Source organism: Carassius gibelio, chromosome A8, assembly GCF_023724105.1.
Source record: "Carassius gibelio isolate Cgi1373 ecotype wild population from Czech Republic chromosome A8, carGib1.2-hapl.c, whole genome shotgun sequence".
Classification (NCBI taxonomy): domain Eukaryota; kingdom Metazoa; phylum Chordata; class Actinopteri; order Cypriniformes; family Cyprinidae; genus Carassius; species Carassius gibelio.
Window position 1 is genome coordinate 14,977,042 of NC_068378.1, and position 16,356 is coordinate 14,993,397.

Here is a 16,356-nt window from a genome sequence, read left to right on the forward strand (position 1 = left end):
AGTATGTACATGAGAACACAAACACTGTAAAATAAAGTGTTAACACTAAACTAATTCATAGCCTACTTCCACTTGGTCTACTTCTTGCTCATTTATGGTGCTAATTGTCTCCATTAGGAACCATAAATCTTTTATAATTGCAGAAATACAGACATACCTGAGAGACAAAATAGAGAGATGGTAGTTTCTTAAAGGCATCATTATTGTTGGTTAAAAGAGGCAGTTGGAGGCTTAAATAAGGTCATATCTCAACATTGAAAGGTCGGTCATCATCATAGCAGAACAGCTTCATATTGAGCTTGTCACAGAAGACACATATTTATACATATTCAGTCCTATGACTCTGAGCTGGGTGCTGAACACACATTCATACTGACTCATTCGGTTGCTCAGATTCACATGAATCCCAAACACCGTTCACACTGCGCAGCCTCTAACATGTTCACTTACACAACACCATGTGGCATGGCAGAAAAAAACAACACTGCTCTTTTCATGGAGGATAAATAAATAAAAAATTAAGAGGTAAGTCTGTAAATACTGTGCTTGTTGTTTCAAGTGGTTTTCATAAAACAAGTACAGTCTTCTGAGCGTTTAATGTTATCATTTCCATGAATCATACACTGTATTTTCTCCTGTTCTGTAACGACAGTGGACATATTGTCTTTATATGGATTCATTAATATGGATTTGAGTATTAAATCTGTAACTGTCTGTTTAGAGGATCATCAATAACTCAAGATAATCTTGCTGAATAAAAGCTGGAATTGGGATTTATACATAATGAGCAACAACAGAAATGTTACATAATTAATCATTATAACGTACATTGCATTAATCCAACTAATTTACAACATTAATACAAATGTCTACACAACAAATTTACAATAAAAAAAATGCAGATAATACTTTATTAACAATGTTAAGATTTAAGAAAATTTTACATCCTGAAATCAACATGCTTCCTACCAGTTTAAATCTACATATATAAACATAACATATTTTTTAAACATTTATAAATCTTTGCCCCAAATTGGTGAAGTGGCATCTAGGCACAAGAGGGCAGTGCTGAGTAGGAAGTGAGGTAATGATAGTCATGATCCATCCACATTGGGAATTCCTCAGTTAAGCTATTTTTCCATTTTTTTTAGTCTTATATCTACAGTATTTACAGAATCTGGACCGAATTTGAGTCCATATTGGTTTCTGTGGTTGTTTTCTATCCTGTCATATTCATAGTCGCTATAGTATGCAAAGCCACAGTTGCTGAGGAAGCATTTAAAGGTCTCGCCCAATCAGGGTATATGTGCAGATTGAACATATGAAGACCCCATGTGTTCATGCCCAGAGACACACAAAGAATTCTCAGGGTGTTCATCACAAACCCCGTTTTCACCTGGGAACATTACACACGTCTTATTCAGCAACCGAAAACAACTGTGTGCTCGGATGTAATGTGTTTTTGTAGTTGTTTTCTCACCATATCTTTGACCATCAGGAGTCCGGAGGCAAAGGCGATCATGAAGTTCAGTGGGTTGACTTTCATACAGATGGCCTGAAAATAAAGTGTTTGGTGGATATTATGACTATGATCATAATCATAGAATCATATATGAGTAATATTGGGACATTTATGTCACACTAAAAAATGTATGGAAACAATCACATCAAGCTGTTTTCATTTTGCTTGAGATGAATTATAACAATTTTAAATATACAATCTTAATGTAAAAAATAAAAAAATACATGTCACTTCTTTGATGGCGATGGTAGGTGATGTGTCAAAATTTGAATGCACTTATTTGAGGTCAGTAAGACTTTTTTTTATATATAATAATAATAATAATAATAATAATAATAATAATAATAATAATAATAATAATAATAATAGAGCTATGTATATAAATTACAACTTTTATTTAGCAAGGACACATTAAATTGATCAAAAGTAAATACATTTCCTCAGAAAAGACTCCCATCACAAAGCCATCACAAGAAGGAATTCAGTTTTAAAATATTAAAATAGAAAACACTTTTTAATTATAGCAATATTAGTGAAAGTGACAAGACATTTAGTCAAGTATGGTGTCCCATACTCTGAATTTGTGTTCTGAATTTAACCCATCTAAATGCACACACAAACACACACAGCAGTGAATCGTGAAAACACACCTACTCTTTCTTTTAATCAAATAAATGCAGTCGTGGTAAGCTTAAAAGACTTCTTATGCTTCTATACTGTGTATATATGTTTTGTCCATACCAGTTCAGCGATGAGAACTTTCAGCCATGTAATGTCAAGTTCCAGCTTGTATTTCAGACCAAAAAGTAAAAAGCAGATAATGAGGTACCTCGCAGCCTCTGGCCATTAAAAATCCACCACCCATCAGTAAAGTCATATTCCACGGCACACACTCTTTGAGCTTTTCTCCATGACAACAGGGGAACATATGATGTATTTGAGTTTGGAGAGATAAAGATAGAAATGAAAATTAATTATGACCTCAAGCTGAACATATCAAGGGCAAATCATATGTGAAAGAAAGATTTAAGGATGTAAACAGACATTCTGTTTACATCCTTTAAATATATATATATTGGAGGGGGTCAAGGGTTGCTGATTAAAAACAAACAAAAAAAAAGAACCATATTGATCGACAATTAATCTGAATGATCCTGTACAAATACACAAACATAATAAATATATATAACATTACAGTGAGTTCAAGGCAGTTTCATCCTACAGCTGACTCAAGGTTTATGTTGCACAAAACATCTACAGGAAATGCTGTGTTTTTGACATCTGAATTTGATTACATATTTTGAACTGCTCAAGAAAAGAAAATTGATTTGGAACAGGCTGAGATTAAAATTCAACTGAGAAGAGATGAAATGTAGATCTTTACTTCATTTGATTGCTCCTTAAAATGGTAAATGTGGACACCAGAATGTTTGATGCTGCTACTTCACAGCTCTCAATATAAAATACTGCCAGTGAGTTAGACAGCACAGCTTTTACATGTGGCCTAGAATTAATAATTTAATATGCACCTTTAAAAAATTCTAATAAATATGAAAAAATAATTCACAATACAGGCCTAACACTGAAGCCAACATGGTTTCACAAAATTGGTTTAATATTCACTTTCATTACTATTACTATGATGAATCAACCTCTTAAGTTCAGCACAAAAATCTATATTTGCCAAACATTAATGCACTGAGCCAAAAATACAACAATACAAATGAACACAAAGCCATGTAGGAGATATCTCAGCAAATCTAATGACAATAATAGGGCTACAGTTTTTTTTTTTTTCTGTTGCTCATCTTGCCTAAACAACACCAATGTCATGGGTTCAATTTCTAAGAAAAACTGCAGTAAAGTAACTTGCTTTGGATTATAAGCCTCTGCCAAATGTATAAATGTAAACTTTACACTGCTGTTCAACATCAAGAATCAGATTAAAAAAGCAGAAATACAAATATGTAATTTTATTTGAGCACACACAATACACTCGTTAAAATAAAGATTCCAAAAGGGGGGTTTTACAGCGATACCATAGAAGAACTATCTTCTGCTTTTCTCTATACCATAGAAGAATTATCTTCCCCAAATAACCTTTTAGTAAACAAGTCTTGAAAAAAATGTGAAGAACATTTTAACAATCTGAAGAACCTTTTTCCACCATAAAACTTTTGTGCACAGGATGTTAAAGGTTCTTCATGGATCTATTTGGATGCCAATAAAGAACATTTATTATTACATATTTTTTTTATTAATTTACAGAACTTCTAATAAGCCAGCTAGAAATTTTACAACCACTTTACAACCAAACCCCTAAATCACTAAATATTTTTAATCCAAGAGACCTTTTCTGCAGAGTAGATTAATAAAAAATTAGCAAACAGATTTTTTCTCCTCAATTATAGACAGAAGATACAGTATATACTGTGTGAACACAGTGTAAATGAAATAGTGATATGTGATTTGTTTGAGATTATTATAATCCCTCTGCACACAGTTATTTGCTGGATCTCTCTTAGATACGTTAATATGAATCATTACATCATTGCTATGATAACATCATTAACAGTCTCATTCCACATTAACCGCACTCAGACATGCTCCTGAAACCTCTTTGACTGGCAGAATAAACTGTGTTGCTTTAAAGTTACTGTAGTAAACAGAATGCAGTAACAAGATTTATCCTGCCAAAAAATGTAAAAATAAATAAAATCACAACACAAAACAGTGTCCCATTTTACCTAATTCAAGCCTTATACAAGCCTATACTGTATTATGTTTTAGGGCCATAATTTATTTTATGAAATTAATCATGTTGATTGATTGTGAAGTTTGTTCAAATTAAAATGTATAATTCCATAGCTCTCAGCTGTTGTAAGACCACAAGCAGAAAATCAATAAACCACCCACTGACCTCTTGAATCGAACCACCAGTGGAGAGAAGGATGCTGGGATGGAAAGAAAAAGAGGATGGAGATGATGATGACTCCAGTTACTGCGTCAGAAACGTAGCTGAAAGGAGATCAACACAGAAACATGTAGGGAGAAGCAGTAAGTGTTGCTAGTGTTACCTTCGGTGTTGCTTTTTCAAGCTCTAGTTAGCAACAATGAGGCAAAGTTGTTCAGTGCAACCTTCAGATGGTGGATGATAGGAAAAGCAGTTCTGTTTTTTTTTTTTTTTTTTTTTATTGTTGATCTGAAAATTCATACTTATAGAGTCCAAGATCACTGCTATAAAGATGAACACTTACTGTATGAACCATAGCTTTTTATCCAAATATGCATACTTCTGTATACTGTATATAGTAGGCAAAAAATACTATCCTATGTCCGAATTCACAGTGTTTATAAAACATAGCCTGACCTACTTTCTTTGAGATTCTGAGGTCTGCATCTAAATTTTTGTTTTGTTTTGTTTTGTTTTTAGGTTTTAACAGCCGCAATGTTATTTTGGATACAGCCATGAATTGATGGAAGCTGGTTGTTATTTGGTTGACTAGTTATCAGATGCTTTTAATGAGTTTACTGTTGTCACTTAATTTGTGAATTTAATTGTTTAATTAAGTGAGGTCACCAAATAACAAAAAAGACTGTTTTTTAAAAAAAAAAGGTTTAATGAAAACTTCCACTGTCTTCCATTTGTAGGACAATCGAAATATTGTAGGGGCCAGAGAATGTGTGAGAATTAGCAGTCTGAAAGAAAGATGAATTTGTGAAACATTTTTGGAAAGACAGCAATAAAAAAACTTCCTTTTTTGTTGGGATGCTTGCTGCTGCACAATGGTGACACATTGTTGTGTCCGATGTTTCTACATTTTTTATGTACGTTACAATGGGATTCTTTCATTTACATTTATTAATTTAGCAGACACTTTTATTATTTGATGTTGTAGACCACAAAATAACAATTGATTTACCATTGAGATACAAGTTTTAACAAAAATAATATATATATATATATATATAAATTATAAAATGATAAACCTCACAATTAAACCATGAAACCATTTTTTTAAAGGAATGGAATGATTTGAAAGTATAAATTATTATATTATTTAAAACAGATGTGGGTGAATTTTCGCATTGGTCAGAAACAAAAACTGTAGACTGGATTGTTGAAAATGCAAATTCATTATCTGCCACTAGGAGGTGCTTTTGGAACATCAGAGATATTTAGTGGTTTCCCCGGTAACTGCTGTAAACAAAGCAGCTCAGCTAATAAATGATACTTTATCAGGTAATGTCACGATTGTCAGCTGGAGTGCCCATGAACTCCAGTAGAGGGCACTCCACTCAGGACTCTGGCATTTTGTGTCCATTCCCATTTCCTATTCCATTTCCCAGAATCCTGTGCTTAGGGCTAATCACCACCAGGTGCTCCCCATTACTACTCCCCTATATATACTGTGTTTGGACTCTTAATGATTGCAAAGTCTTGTTTAGTTCTGCCTGGCATTTCCTAGCGTTTTCCCTGTGTTTGTTCCTTCCGTGTCTGATCTTGGATTGTGTATACCGACTGTGATTCTCTGCTGCCTGCCCCGACCTCTGCTTGTTTTTGGTTCTGATTTTGATTATCCCCTGACATACCTGACGATGTTTTCTGATCTCTGCCTGTTTGACCATTTTTAATAATAAACTACTGCATAAGGATCTGAACATCTTGGACTCCATGTTACAGGTAAAATAAAATGCGATCGAAACTTTTCTGAAGACAATCAGTTCCCTTCAGTGGTTCCTTCATTCATATAAAAACTTGAATGAGTGACAAAAGTGTGAAAAAATATAGCCTATATTGATGAGGAAAGTCTACTGATGAGTTACCAGCGTAATTTTATTTTATTCATTTTAATTTATAGGGCTGTCAATCAATTAAAATATATTATTATAAGAGTTATTCCATGATTGTAATGAGTTAACTTGTGAATAATCGCAATTTAATCACACATTTTTATTTGTTCTAAACATAAATTAATACTTAATAAAGACGAGGCTTAAGCTAGTCCCAGACTAAAATACATGTTTGAGCTGTCTCAACTGAAAATATCTTGCTCTGACATATCTTAAAATATGTCAGTGTCATTGTTCTGTGTCAAGATGCACACCTGTAAAATTTTACTCTAAGGTATTTTTGTAAAAGTTGCTTAAATATCTTAATTTAACTAAGGCCTAGTCCTGGCTTAAGCATAACCCCATTTGTGAAACCAGGCCTTCAAGTTTTAATCTAATCAACATGGGCATGGACAATTATTTTATCATTTCTATTTAATGTTCTACTGTTAGTGTTATCTGTATGCACCAAGGGTCTGAGAGTAACACAGTTTCAATTATGTACTGTACATGTGGAAGAATTGACTGTAGCAGGCTTGACTTGACATGGACAAATATGGATGCTTTATGTAATATATGTTTATTATTAGTGAAACCATTGTTAACAGAGCATGAAAAGCATGATTCATAGGTCATAGATGTTTTTCAAAGAACTTGTTCATGTCTATTAGACACATGAAAAAAGAACATAGAAATACTAGGTTCCTATTACTTCTTTGTCTTTGTACTGAGCAATTTACTTACACAAACCTGTTTGCATTTTTGCAAGACAGGGCAGCTCACTTCTGAACATGCAAAATGTACATTTATTATTTATTATTACATTTGTTTGCCTCTCTGTGCCACATACTGTATTTTGATGCAGCTAAATTCTAAAAACTGTCTTCCTTTATATATTTGACGGTTTCTGTTGTCAGACAACAGGATGAACATGAAATAGTGACTGAAACATGACCCATTAAGACCAACCAGCTCTCCCTTCCAAGATGTTAATCTGTGTTCTTCTGTGCCACCTCTGTAGTGCAGATAGATAGATAGATAGATAGATAGATAGATAGATAGATAGATAGATAGATAGATAGATAGATAGATAGATAGATAGATAGATAGATAGATAGATAGATAGATAGATAGATAGATAGATTTAATTTGATTGGTAACTTATGCTTCCTGACTGTGTCTTATTGTACTAATTAAATGTATTGTTATGATAATAAAAAAGAAAAGTTATAAATAAAATTACTTTAGGTTACCTTGATCTTGATACCTAAAAAGAACATTTGGTTTAGAGGAAACATGCCATCTAGAAGTAACCCCAACTTAGAGTTCCCCCAGGGAATTTTGGCAGATATCTGCTTCTTCATGTCTGGAGCTGATCTGTGCTGGTTGGAGGAAAAACATCAACTTTGCACTGTGGAATTGCTGGGTCGGCTTGCACCATGGACGAAGCGGAGTCCAGCACCGTAAAAAGATGATTTTCACATTGGTCCAATCAAAAACAGCAGCTCTGCCAGCAGGAGGCGCTTTTGAAGTGGCAGAAATACAGCGGTTTCCCCGGTAACGACATTAAACACAGCAGCACCACACTTTGAAAAATGCAGCACTCGTATTTATTTCATAAATTCATAGCCTTTTGAAATTTAATCATCACATTCATCATATTGCAATTTTTTACCCAAAATGTAAGACCTCTTGAAATCATAATTAAGACTTACTTGTTCCATTTAAGTCTTTTTATGGCCTTAAATTTGATACAACTAAATTTAAGACTTTTTAAGGAGGTGGGGAAACCCTGTAAAAAAACTCACTTACTCACACAGCTGCAGATAAGATGTGCTGTGTGAATGAAAATGTCAAAAAAAATTGTGCAGACAAGATATTAATGCAAGCAGTAATCCTGATTTTCAGTAGTCCTGATCTCAGCACATTAATATGAACCACTGAATCAATGTAATTGCCATAACTCTGCTAACTGATTCATCGTCTCATGTTCAAAAACGGCGTGCTTTCAATCATATTCCTCTCATCTAGAGATGGTGAATCATTGAGCCCACCCACTGCACACGTCATTCGGTTCTCTCTCTGTTTTTTCTTTAAGTTGTGGGTTTGTCTTGGTGTGACTCGAGTTGAACTGCAATCTTGCAGATAGAGAAAGGTCAGCTCTGTGGAGGATGCAGATCGAATAGTCCATATTTTTGAACCTCTCTGAATGAGTGCATTAGTGTAATGGACCACAAAAAAAAAAAGGGGAGATGAGGAAGCCCTTATTTCTGGATACACTTATTTACATATGTACAGACTAAAGTGTCTTGGAGACATTGACAGAGTTCTTCTAGATTTATTCTCTCTCAGTTTGTTCTGTTCCTTCATGTTATTCCAGACAGACTGATGATGGTGAGACGTCAGACTCCTTGTGCAAGCAAAAATATCACTGGATTATTACAATTAATGGCAAAAATCATGTTTGGAAATGTAAACTGATATTTCCTACTGACACACTACAGCAAAATATAGAAATAACTGGCTTAAAACCATTTTTTGTTGGTGAAAATACTAGTGGCCTAAGACACTTGCACAGTACTGTATATAAATTTGACATTAATTTGTTCTTAGTAAATATGTATTTTTGAATACAAATCTTTAAAAACATATTAAAGTAACTCCTAATTCTATACATTTTTCATCTTGAAGAATAAATCAAATCCATGATGACAGAGTTTTGTTGTAGCACATATAAAATACATTTGACCTTTACGTAAAAGTATAAATATATAGCCGTTGTGTTGGTCTGAATTATATTCGATTTTAAATAAATTATGAAAACCAGCATTCAAGCATCGTATTCATTGCTGTGAGAGAAGACAAATGATACTGATTGTGGCGAGTGGGGCGGGGCCGAGAGGCGTGGGAACGAGGAGTGAGGCTAGGTGTAGTGATTGGAGATGAGCTACACCTGCGCCCCACCGCCAGTATCGAGTCCCACGTAGGAGATGGAAGGATATAAAACTGGAGTGACGACCGTGAAGGACGAGAGAGGACCAGGCCTGGGACATTATTTTATGTTTGCTTTTTATTTGTGCGCGTCAGTCGCCGCGAGGGGCTGACGCGCTGTTTTGTTTATTTTTGATTATTAAAATGTTTTTGATTGTGCGCCGGTTCCCGCCTCCTTCTTCCCGATGTTTAAGAAGTTCATATCGTTACAGTGGTGCCGAAACCCGGGAAGAAGGAGACGGGAACCGGCTCATCTCCAATCACTACACCTGGCCTCACTCCTCGTTCCCACGCCTCTCGGCCCCGCCCCACTTGCCACACTGATTATTATTTAAGTGAATAAAGTTTTTAAACATTTTTTATGAAGTTGTTTGATTTTAGTCCCTCAGGAATTTTACATTTATTTTTTGAGATAAACTGATGAAGGTATTTCATGAATCAACACCCTATAATCTGAAAACTGCTATTCTAAAAATCTGAGGATATAACAAAATGCTCACATGCAGTCAGAATATGACAGTTTTGATTTTACATTCATCTGAAATGAATCTTCATGTGAAAATGTGACACTCAAAATATCTCCATCATTTTTCAATGCATGCCATTCACTGGGTGGCTTACCCCTTGGTGAAGAAAATCGACCATCCAGTTACAAACTTTGGATCTTGTGTGAACAGAAGAACGGCAAAAAGAATTAAGAAGAGAGCAATAACTCCTTATTCTATTTCTCCTGATTATATTTTAACTCAATTATTGTCGGAAAGAAAGAAACAGGGTTTTTTGAAATGTTGAAATGCTCCATGACTTACTTTATTGGGCCCAGTTTCTTGTAGTCTCCATCAATAACAGCTGTTTCTTTTGCTTCTGTGGCTTCCTGTTCATCATGTTTGCTAATACAAAGCCTGAGAAAAAAACAGACACACATTTTTGAGATATAATATAGTTCAGGAAAAAAAAAAGTTGTAAAAGGGTAAAAACTATAATAAATAGACAATAAAAATAAGATTAAACTAACTAAATACATTTGAATAAAGTAAATAAACATGATTAAATAATTAAAAAAGTGCATTAATGAGTATAAAAAGGAATAATGTAAGCTAACACTAACTAAATACTGGAATTGGGTTTTAATATCGACATATATATATAGCAGAGGGGGGGATGTTTTGAAACATTTTAATTCATAAAAATAAATAATGAGAACATGAACTACATGACGTCATGCGCTTAATAATTGTATTGTCTAGCATTCAATGCTTCCTATGCTCACATACTGCAATTAAATTTAGCCATTTAATTTAATTCTCAATAAAACTGTTTCTATTACTAGATTTTAATGTTTCTGTTGTCAGACGATGGAATGAATATTATAATGACTGAAACGCGGTCCATTAAGACTACATAACCAGCTCTCAAACATTAATCTGCACTAATGAAATCAAATACACATACGATAAAGTCGGTGGTTGTGCTGTGACTGATGTCGGCTATACTTGCTTGTAAAATAGAGTAAGAAGCAACAGAATATATTTTTTTTTTTTACCTGAAAGTGCTGCTCCTCTCTGTGCTTGCTGAACACCGCAGATACAGAGAGAGAGGCTCGCGCTGGGAAAGAGAGACCTCGCGCTCGTGCGGCAGCACCAGAGAGTCTCAGAGACTAAAAAAATGATTGTCCAAAAAGTCGCTAGATTTGTGATAAGTTTTGTGATCCGTCTCACCACTAGTGAAGTAGCACTGATCACTTTGAGGGGGGGATAAATTTATCTCCACCGGGGATAAAAAATAATTGACCAGAAAGGGGGAAATCCCACGCACCCCCCCGGCAAATCGCACCCTGTATATATTATCATTCAAATACATAGTTTTTCAATTAAAGGCCAGAGCAAAATGAAAAATCTTACCGGTGATCATATCAGCTGTAAAACATACTTTGTGTAACTTCAGGGGCCCTATTTTAATGATCTTAATGCAAAGTGTAATGTGTATGGTGCAGGTGTACTCAGGGCATGTCCAAATCAATGCAAGAATCTAAAACAAATATACTGCATGAGTAAGTTTCCATTTGAGATGTACTGTTCACCTTCGGGGTTTTTCACATAGAATCAACCCCTAAAATGTTAAAGGTTGAACCACAACACTGCACTGTGGTTCAACCTTTAACATTTTAGGGGTTGATTCCATGTGAAAAACCCAGAGATACCTTTGATCTCTCACTTCATGACATTTATGAATTATTTGTGTAAGCCAAACTCAAGGAAAATCAGTTCAGTCTGAGGTCTCCAGGAGGGTTCATGTTCATTAACTTGGCACTCCTAAACATAACAAAGTGGCATGAATGAGATCATACAAATCCATACGAATTAGCCACCAGTTCACTAAAACTTAAAACAGGTAAACATTGCCATGAGATTGTGCTGGCTTATCCAACCAATGAATTAAAGAAAGAAAACTATATAATGAGGTTAATTGCATGTGTGTTTATCTCGCGCTCTGTTTGTATAATCTGATTCAAGACTCACATTTTTTGCTTATAATGCATCATTTACATGCAAGTCGTGAACAAACAAGCTCAACAGCTGCAATAAATTACATCCACTAAACATGCTCTACAGTCTTTTCACACAGCAGGTGCTATACTTTCAGACCCATTTGTGCTCAATCTTTTCCCAGATGGCAGCATACTCAGTCCCCCTCCAAACCAATTTGAATAAACAGAATTATAAAAAAAAAAAAAAAAGTTATGACACAATGAGGGAGAACTTTTGAATGTAGACTACAAGAATATATGCACTAGAGTAAATGAGTCATGCATATACCTTTGTTCTACACCTTTCAGTAGCACAAAGACAAATGAAGTCTATACAGTGGTAATGAGAAACGAAATGTTATTCATGTTAATGTTCAAATAAAGCTAATGGACTAATTGCACTGATTTAATTGTGTGAACTAAAGCCTGATCTGAAAACAGTCTCTCACCTTTGATATTTTTTTAGACAGATGATGGAGCTGACTGCAGAATGGAGATGACAGCACCATGGTTTCAAAATGTACCTACCAAATTGTGCTATAAGTTTGATTGCATCATATAATAATTAATGTTGTTCATCGTCTGTTTTCTGTACATTTCTGCCATATGCACATAAACTGACAGTCACCCCTGGTAAGCTACTACTAAATATTCTAGAAACTTAATTTTCTGTGAAGTTGCTTTGCAATGATTGTACTGTAAAAAGTGCTATACAAATAAACTTGAACTGAATTGAATCCAGCATTGATACTGACATGAATAATTGATCTGTCAGGCTGCTAATGCTGTCTGTACAGTATTGTACAGATCAATACTTTTAAAATACATGATTTTCCATGACTTTTCCTTTCATGCATGAATAGTGAATGAGTATTCTTCTATTTTTTTAACTAATACTACACAAATTGCACTATCAATCTTGCCAATTAAATATTTTAGAGCTGAGCATAATTCGAAAATGGCATATTCATTATAGTCATAACATTAATGACTGTGTCTTCACAAAATGTCCACATCTCTTCCATAAGCACTTAAAGTACTTTTTTCTTGTTATCCGTTTACATTTCTTTCACTGTGCTGTACTTACATGTCTAGACTGCACTCTTCAGTGCAATTTGGAACTTTTTATTGCAGCATTTTTCATGTAATTGCATACCTAAGATGAGTTACTTTCATTGTATCGCTCAGACGAATGTTACATTGGATAAAAGTATCCAGTAAATTAATGTAGTTGAATAAAAAATAAAAGAATGAATGCAAAAGTATTACTGTGGTAATTTACCATGACAACCATGGAAAAATAGTATACCTCTTTAGCTGACCCGCCAAGATCAAATTGGGGCGAGGGAGGGCTGCAGTTCCAGAAATCCTTTCCACACCTTCATTTGGTATTGAGCCTCTCTTCTGGCTTCTTCCAGATTCGTTTGCTCTGATCTATCTGTCCAGTCCGGTCTGTGAGATTACAGAGGGACAGAATCTTTTAATAATAATTCAATTGTTTAAGCCTATGAAAGGATGATCGAATAAGTTCTCGTATTCATATTCACAAGAACATTCTTAAGGTTTTCCACATTGCATTTGGATCAGAAAATTCAGCTATGCTAAACTTAAAATCCAATAATTGGGTCTAGATTATCAATAATATTATTACACATTATTACATTTGTTGCTGGAATTACTGCAAGAACTTTATAGAAGTTGTTTGACTTTTAATGGTAAATTAATATTAAATCTTCAAGCTCACTGTGTTTGATCTTTGCTTGTTTGCTTGTTCAAAGATAGTCACATGAATTCTTCTCACTTACCTGTCTTCTGTGGCCAGCATCTGTTTTTCAAAATGAAGCACATGCATCTTCACCTGAGAATCACCTGCAATGGAATGTTTACTTTTTTAATTACAACCACCTCTTTAATATGAAATTAATTTCAGATAAAAAAAAAAGCTTCTGTCTGAATGTTTAAAACGAAGAAGACGCATTCTCAATCTCTTTATACGTTAAAGGAATTTTGCCAAACAAAAGCGCTGAGTTGGAAAAATTCAGTTCAGAGTTCTCTGTTCAGGTTGTATATTATAGTTTCATGCGTGCAGGTTGATTTCACACACAAACAAATTCTCAAACCAAATAGATCATTGATAATATGCAGGTGTCATGATTGCATTCAATTAAAATGTTACACATAAAGACTTTAATTTCCTAAGCTTGTATAAATGAATGTCTCCAAACCAACCCTCTGGATCACTCTTGTCCTTGCGGTTCTCTTTTAGAGTTTCCAGATTCCTGAAAAGGCTTTCCAGTAAGGCATTAGCAATGGGTAGCATCATGGCTGTTGTGGCTGTATTACTCAACCACACTGACAGGAAAGAGGAAGCGATCATCATGCCTATCACTAGACAAGTAGAGCCAAACTATTACAGAACCATTCCTACAATAACTAGTATAATAAAATCTAAATCAAAATAACACATGATGCTAAATTAATGCTGTACACATGAACTATACAACATGCAACATCCTTTGTACACAAAAGAAAACCAAAAGCAGTGTAACTATTTAAATAAAATATCATAAAATAGACAGGGAATTCTGGGAAACTTCTTTGTTTTGTGTTTTGTTTTTTTGAAGCACATTAAGAGCAATTGGAATTCAGTTTGCTAGGAATTATTATTATTATTATTATTATTATTATTATTGCTTAATGTTTTCATTATTTGAGTTCTTTTTATTAATGATAAAGCCATGATGCTGTCCAATAGCCTGCAGAGAGAAAGAAGTTTAGACAAATATCACATACCTCTTTCATTTTGTTTTTGTTTTTTATCACTGAATAAAACAACATGCATAAATCTTAATTTAATATTCATTCCCTGGAAACACACTGACCCTAACCTCTGCTCCTGGGGCTTTCATGTCATTCTGATAATGGGTACCAGAATATGCATTTTTTATTATTATTAAGCTCACTTATAATCTTTACATGGTAAAATGGTATGTACCCATTGCATCCTGCCACCAGCATTACAAGAACAATAAACTGTCTGACCCTGTAATTTACAAAAATGCTTACTTCGGCTGACACAGTTTTGACAGTTTTGCATAAAGAAGATTCAGATTTGTTTTTGTCATATCTGTTCCTGTACAGCTCAGCAATTCTCTGTTTAATACCACTTAAAGGGCTGTAGCATGTTTCAAACTCAGATGGGTTACAATTAACAAAATAAATAATTGATTACTGATTTTCTCTGTTGCTACATAGATTATTGACTATAAAATTATTTATTAGCTAAAAAAAAGTTGTCCTTCCCTGGAAATATATCAATAACCGTCTGGTATATAGTGAGCATATTTTCTCTTAAACCCTCAGGGATTAACTCGAAGACTAATGTGTTCTGAACATTCAGTATGACTATTGTCACCACAGGAATAATAAAATTTCTAAATATATTAGAATCGTTACGAGGTTCGAAGTATGGAAGGAAGAAGACAGGGTCGGCTTACTGAGACTTGTGCATTTTTATTAAATGAAAATGAAGCACAAACAAAAAGTTTGCGCAGCCAGTTTTCAAAACACAGTTCAGACAAACACTTAATTTTCTAGTAGTTCACGTCACTCAGCCTCTAAAAGCACGCACAAGCTCTCCATCCAGTCCCTTGCTACCCTTCCCGCTTTCCAGTGGCTTTTTATCCATTCTCTCAACACCAATTACAGCAAGCACACACAGGTGTTTTTATTATCTTGCACTTGACCTATTTACTCACCGTCTCCCGACTCCCTCTGCAGACCTCACTGAACCACGCCCCCCTCGCCACATGAATATATTAATGGTCATATGATGCAATTTCGAGTTTTCCTTTCTTTTTGGAGTGTTAGAAGCTCTTGGTGCATAAATAAGGTCTGTAAATCTGCAAAGACTAAAGTCTCAAATCCAAAGAGGTATTCTTTATAAGTTAGACTTGTCCAATCCCTCCAAAAACGGCGCGTTCTAGCACGCCCCTACCTCCATGTCATGATGTGGGAAGATTTGCATAACACCACCCAAATGTTCATGCTAAGAAAGGCGGCTTAACTTTTATTCTAGCTGTTGCCACCGGCGCCATGTGGTGGAGATTCTGTGTTTTGTTGTGAAAGCAAAAATATTTTGTTTTGCCTTCCAGAAGAGGACGATATCCGCTTCGTCATGCCTAGAGCTGATCCGTGCTGGTCGCAGAAGAAATACATTAACTTTGCACTGTGGATCACTGGATTGGCATCACAGTATATTAAGGGCGTAACATTTCCGTCAAACGCTTGAGGTATTCGGCCAATCACAGCGCACTGGATAGGTGGCCAATCAGCTTATACTTAGTTTTTCAGACCAATGAGCTTCGTAAAAATCTACGCATTTCAGAAAGGCGGGTCATAGAGGAGAAACAAAAATGTACAGTGTGTGGAAAATAATGTGGTTTTTGAACCTTAAACCACTTAAACACATTGTATTACACCA

The 16,356-nt window shown here is 34.8% G+C and overlaps 1 pseudogene; it reads right to left on the reverse strand.

The window, feature by feature from the left end:
- Window positions 1–241: 241 nt before the first annotated feature.
- On the reverse strand, window positions 242–15,561 carry LOC128018132 (Na(+)/dicarboxylate cotransporter 3-like; annotated as a pseudogene).
- Between the last annotated feature and the right edge of the window lie 795 nt (window positions 15,562–16,356).